The sequence below is a fragment of the Oryx dammah genome, unplaced genomic scaffold (assembly GCF_014754425.2).
Source record: "Oryx dammah isolate SB20612 unplaced genomic scaffold, SCBI_Odam_1.1 HiC_scaffold_12, whole genome shotgun sequence".
NCBI lineage: Eukaryota > Metazoa > Chordata > Mammalia > Artiodactyla > Bovidae > Oryx > Oryx dammah.
In genome coordinates, this window is record NW_024070196.1 from 31,557,575 (window position 1) to 31,564,156 (window position 6,582).

Consider the following 6,582-nt stretch of genomic DNA (forward strand, 5'->3'; position numbering starts at 1 on the left):
ATCATGGCATCTGATCCCATCAGTTCAGTTCAGTTCAGTTCAGTCACTCAGTCGTGTCCGACTCTTTGCGACCCCATGAATTGCAGCACGCCAGGCCTCCCTGTCCATCACCATCTCCCAGAGTTCACTCAAACTCACGTCAATCGGGTTGGTGATACCATCCAGCCATTAATCCTCTGTCATCCCCTTTTCCTCCTGCCCCCAACCCCTCCCAGCATCAGAGTTTTTCCAGTGAGTCAACTCTTCCCATGAGGTGGCCAAAGTACTGGAGTTTCAGCTTTAGCATCATTCCTTCCAGAGAAATTCCAGGGCTGATCTTCTTTAGAATGGACTGGTTGGATCTCCTTGCAGTCCAAGGGACTCTCAAGAGTCTTCTCCAACACCACAGTTCAAAAGCATCAATTCTTCAGAGCTCAGCTTTCTTCACAGTCCAACTCTCACATCCATACATGACCACTGGAAAAACCATAGCTGGTCCCATCACTTCATAGCAAATAGATAGCAAAACAATGGAAATAGAAACATTTTATTTTCTTGGGCTCCAAAATCACTGCAGATGGTGACTGCAGCCATGAAACTAAAAGACACATGTTCCTTGGAAGAAAAGCTATGACAAACATAGACAGCATATTAAAAAGCACAGATATTACTTTTCTGACAAATGTCCATATAGTCAAAGCTATGGTTTTTCTAGTGGTCATGTATGGATGTGAGAGTTTGACCATAAAGAAAGTTGAATGCTGAAGAACTCATGCTTAGATCAAACCAGTCAATCTTAACGGAAATCAATCCTGAATAAACATTAGAAGGTCTGATGTTGAAGCTGAACCTCCAATACTTTGGCCGCCTGATGTGAAGAAGTGACTCATTTGAAAAGACGCTGAGGCTGGGGAAGATTGAAGGTAGGAGGAGAAGAGTACAACAGAGGACAAGATGGCTGGATGGCATCACCACCTCAATGGACATGAGTTTGAGCAAGCTCCGGGTGATGGTGAAGGACAGGGAGGCCTGGCATGCTGCAGTCATGGGGTCATAAAGAGTCGGAGATGACTGAGTGACTGAACACCACCACCACCACCAGTTTTAAAAGTAACTTTCACGAACTTACTGAAAACTAACTGAAGACTCACAGAAAAACTCTTCTACAAGCAAAGTTGTAAGAAAGATCCTCATGGAATTGGGTAAGAAGGGAAGCCAAGCAATCACGTCTGGATCTTTGCCCATGGGAGGAGATAAAGAAGAAGAGGGGGACAATTAAGGTGGAGATATTCTCTGGGTAGTGAATGATTCAGGCCACATATTGGGTGCCCCAATCCTGGGGTATGAAACCAGGAAGACAGGTCCCCTTAGCTGGCTTGAAAACCAGTGGGCCTAACAGGAGAGCTGTAAGAACCTAGACTCCACTGAGAAAAATGTGCACTCAACTTGCTTACTCCTGAAACAAGGCAGAGGAAGCAGATTAATACTTCAAGTGACTTTGGCAGGTTTCTGCAACCAAAACCAGTATGGAGGCCCACATGAGCTGAGTACCTGCTTGGTCCCACACAGTCTGCAAGACAGCTCCACACAAGGGTGAGAGACTGCCACAGTCTGTGCCCTGACCCATGGCAAGTGCCCCCTCTAGTCTTTCTTGCACTAGTACTGTTCCCCTATCAAGTGAAGATGTCAGCACTGGGTGGGGGGTGGACACACACTCAGAGGAACAGGGCCAGCTCAAGCTTGAACCCCAGGGCTTCTCTCCCAACAATTTCTGCTCCCAGGGGATGGTGTTGACCACTGAGCAGAAAAGAAGCTATGGTTCACACATAGCTCTAGCTCCAGCCTCTCTATCTCCAGTCCCACCTCCTACCAAAGTGATAGCTGCCAGTACACCCTGGGGAAAGATGTGACTCATGCTCATCTCAGATCCAGGTCTTACCCTAAAGTCACTGGGTACACCCAGACAGTACTGGGACACACCCACCCAAGGATACCCTGCAAGACTGGGATAGGTAACTGTTTTAACTAAACTCGTAGAGACAGAGAAAGTTAGGCAAAATGAGAAGACAGAGAACTTGTTTAAGTCAAAAATATGTGAAAAAAAAAAAAAACCCTTAAATAGCAACTAAGGATATAACAAATAAAGGGTTAATTTCCAAAATTCATAAACAGCTTATACAATGTAATATCCAAAACACAAACATCAGGATTACAAACTGAATAGAGATCAAAGAAATTTTCTAAGTGAAGATATGCAGGTATCCAATAGGCATCTGAAAAAAATACATAATATCTCTAGCTATCAGTGTAATGCAAATCAAAACCACAATGAGATGTCACTTCACACCTGTTAGAAAGTCTATCACCTAAAGTCTACAAATAACAAATACTGGCAAGGATGTGGAGAAAAGGGAACCCTAGTATACTGTTGGTGGGAATGCAAAATGATACAACCACTATAGAAAACAGTATGGACATTTTTCAAAATACCAAAAATAGCATACCTTGTGAGCTAGCAACTCCATTGCTAGCTATGGATTTGAAGAAACTGGAAACACTTATTCAAAAGATACATGTACCCCAGCGTTCACAGCAGCATTATTTACCATAGCCAAGATATGGAAGCAACCTAAGTGTCCATCAACAGATGACTGGATAAAGAAGTGGCATTATACACATATTCAATTATATATATATAATTGAACAGGTATATATAATGTGCATTACATGTAATACAATCGAATTTTACTCAGCCATAAAAAGAATGAAATTCTGCCATTTGCAACAACATAGATGGACCCACATAGTATTATACTTAGTGAAGTAAGTCATACAGACAAAGACAAATACTGTATGTTATCATTTTTGTATGGAATCTTGAAAAATAAAAAAAAAAAAGAATACATATAGCAGAAAAGACACAGAATTACAAACAGAGAAAACAAAAACTAACAAACGGTTACCATTGGAAAGAGGGAGGCTGAAGGATGAGATAAAGGTTTGGGATTAAGAGCTACAAACTATGATTAATACATAAAAATAAATGAGCTACAAAGATATTTTGTACAGCACAGGGATAGCCATTATTTTAAAATAACTTTACATGGTGTTTAATCTTAAAAATATTGAATACATTAAAAAAAGAAGCTTATTCACTCAAAACTAATAAATATTATAAGTATACTACATTTCAATTAAAAAAAAAAACTTCAAAAAAGATTGGAATTTGACAGGGTTATTTTCTGGGAAGAAACAGTAGGATAGAGAAAGAGATTTTCATTTGGAGCCTTTCTTATCATTTGAACTATTTTTTTGTCATATATCTGTATTATTTCTTTATTTTATTAAAGGAAAAGGAAAATTTATTTGAGATATGTCCTAAAATTATAAATTATTTAAAATTATCAATCAGCTAGAAAATAACTGAAGTGAATATAATAGGACTTTGGATACATGTTTATAATTCTTTATAGAGTAAACTAATTTGCTTTTTTAGTGCTGTTCCTTCTGTTTGGTATATCTGATGTGACTGTTTCAGTGTGTGGAACAACAAAATGCAGTCTTGAATGATGATGACAATAGTTATTTAACTATTTCTATTTCATTAAAGCAAGATGTTGCTGTCCTAATTTCTCTTGTGTCTAATGTAAATGTAGATGAGAATAAAGAGTAAATTAACAAGATAGTAATGTACATAAATAATTAGGTTCAAATCAAAGAAAGGGACAACCACAGAATTAACTATCTACAATCCCCTTGATTAAAGCCACCTTTTATCATTTAGAAATTTGAATAGCAGTCACCTTATAAAGATTTGACTATTATAGGTTACTTTGGGAAATAAAACTAGTTTCAAAAAGAAAAATATTTTTATTATTATATTTATTTGTAAGTATTTATTTCCAAACCGTGGAAGTTGCTCACTCATGTCCAACTATCTGTGACACAGTATACTGTAGCCCCTCAGGCTCCTCTGTCCATGGATTTCTCCAGGTAAGAATACTGGAGTGGGTTGCCATTTCCTTCTCCAGGGGATCTTCCCAAACCAGGGATTGAACATGGGTCTCCCGCATTACAGGCAGATTCTTTACTGTCTGAGACATGGAAAATAGCTATTCCCAAACTGTAGACTAATCTAATATGACTCACATAACAACTCAAGCCAATTCAATGTGCCCATTATTTTTCAGTATATATATACATAGTCTATTAATACTTTACTTTTACAACTGTCTAACAGATATCAAATGACCCTATAATTCTCAGTGAATATGAAAGAGAAGAGGACAAAAGATGAAAAAAATAAGACCTATCAGAGGCAACAGACTGTAGCTATTCACTTTTAAACAAATTATTAAATTGCAGCATTAAAAACAATACTGGTAATTCTTTTTGCTAACACAAAAATCCATTCCAAAAAACAAGAGCAGCAAGAATATGATTTTTAAATTCTAAATCTCATCTCAGAGAATTGTTTTGTCTTGCTAATTCTTTGAGGGAGGAAAAATAATTTTAAATATCTGAGCATAAACTATTGAAGTCTAAATATAGAGATAAATAAAATAGTTGTATAAGTACATAACACAGTTGTTACCATGGTCACTCACAAAATATAGTACAGATTAAAAACATCTCACACACAGCTCTGAATCAAACTATGGTTCAGTATAGGCTAAGTTTCTTATGAAGGGTCTCCTGTATAATTAATAGCTACTTTTGATGAGTCAGTCCAATTCCAATTAATTCCACTAAATTAAAAACAAACAAAATATAGCTGTACATCCCAAAACAGAAATAAATAGAATTTAAAAGTGTTTAATTATATTATGTATAAGTAGTTTAATATTTATTTTTTCCTCTATCATAATTTGCTTTCTAGTTGATATAAAAATCATAAGATAACTTTCTAAAATTTACACATTTGCTCATGGTTTCTTCAGCTAATGCTTTATGTTTATTGCAGGAAACAAAATTGAACATAAAACTATGTATATATACTGCTTGTCATAGATTGTGAAAAGCATTTTAATTTTCTCATATTCACAAAATGTGTTATGCTGTGCTGTGTTAAGTGGCTTCTGTTGTTTCTGCCTCTTTGTGACCCTATGGACCATAGCCTGCCAGGATCTTCTGTCCATGGGATTCTCCAGGCAAGAAACTAAAGGAGGAGATGTGGAAGCTGGAAAAAGGGTTATGTGATACCCTCTCATTCACGTTAGCCCATTTCCTCCTGAGTTCAGTCAGCGGCTGCTCAGCATGCTGAGGGTGGGGATGGTCCAACCTTGCCTCTCTTCTAGTTCTGAGGGAACAGAAGGGAAACTTGCAAGGCAAAGAAAACTTTGGTCTTGGCGCAGTGTGGCTAAGAAGCAGCACTCCACTTCTGAAATGACCCCAGCAAGGCATGGCCAACTCAAGTGAAAATAAGGCACAAGGTCTCCTAAAAGTGCAACCGATATTCCAACTGCCGACACAGCATAAGCTGTCACCCTGAAGACGGCAAAACTGAACTGGGTATAACTGAAGTTTCTCCGGGAAAAGAGGGAGAATCTGTTGGCTCCTTTGGTTCCACCATCTTTACACAGAAGGCAAGGGATCCGTGAGTAAAGCCAGCCAGAAAGAGAACAAACGTGAAGAGGCAGAGGACTCTGTGTCTAAAGAGGCCCCAGCTGTCAGTCAGAACCCCAGAAGGAAAGACAGCAAAACCAGGAAGGCATTGCTGCCAGCGATCCGAGTGCCATTCCCCCGTCCAAGGAACTTCTTGAAATAGTGTCCCAGAATGACCAGTGAAGGCAGGTAGGCAAACAGGATTCCACAAGAAAAGGTATGGAGGCTCAATGGAGCTTATTAAAGAACCGGGCAAGCGTCCAACAACCTCAACAGCAGCACCCACCACACCTGTTTTCTGACCATCAAACATCTCTGTGAAGACGCTAACGAGCAGCAGAAGACCATCATCCCCATGGAGAGAGCACTTACCCAAGCTGTCTTGAAGACAATCTTGCCACTGTCCTTGGACCCCAGGCTCTTCAGCAGTGACGTGAAGAGCACCTCGCAGGCGTTCTAGGATGTGAACACGGACCGGTTGCCTCACAGGGTGGCCAGCGTCACCAGCAAGCCCGAGTTGGCCTCACGGAGGGGGAGCCCAGCGCTCACCAGCTCTATCTTCCAAATGTTCTGCTGTGGCCACCTCCGGCCATCAGAGGGTCCAGGACTAAGCAGCCAAGCAGCCCCAAGGAGGCGGGACCCCGGTGGTTAAGTTTCGCTGATCCCCCACGAGGTGGCGGGCTCCTTCTAGGAGCTCGCCATGACGGCAGGCGACCTTCTTGAAAGACACTGGGCGATTGGGCGGGGCCAAGCTCCCGGCCAAAAGCCGGAGGAGCAGCCAAGTAAGGCTAGCGGGCTAGAGCGTTCCACGCGGGCTGTGGAGCCCCAGCTTTCACGCAGAGCTAAGATTCAGGCCTCCCCGTCCACAGCCTGGCAACTCACACTCTTTTTTTTTTTTTTTTTAATTTTTTAGTAATATCAAGCAAAAGATCTACGCTATATGTCTATTATCTATCTATATATCTACCTGGTAGTTTGATCAGAGTAACTTCTGGGTAT

At 40.3% G+C, this 6,582-nt stretch overlaps 1 pseudogene; it reads right to left on the minus strand.

Moving 5' to 3' along the window:
* Positions 1-5,219: 5,219 nt before the first annotated feature.
* LOC120871642 lies at positions 5,220-5,896 on the minus strand (annotated as a pseudogene).
* Positions 5,897-6,582: the final 686 nt, after the last annotated feature.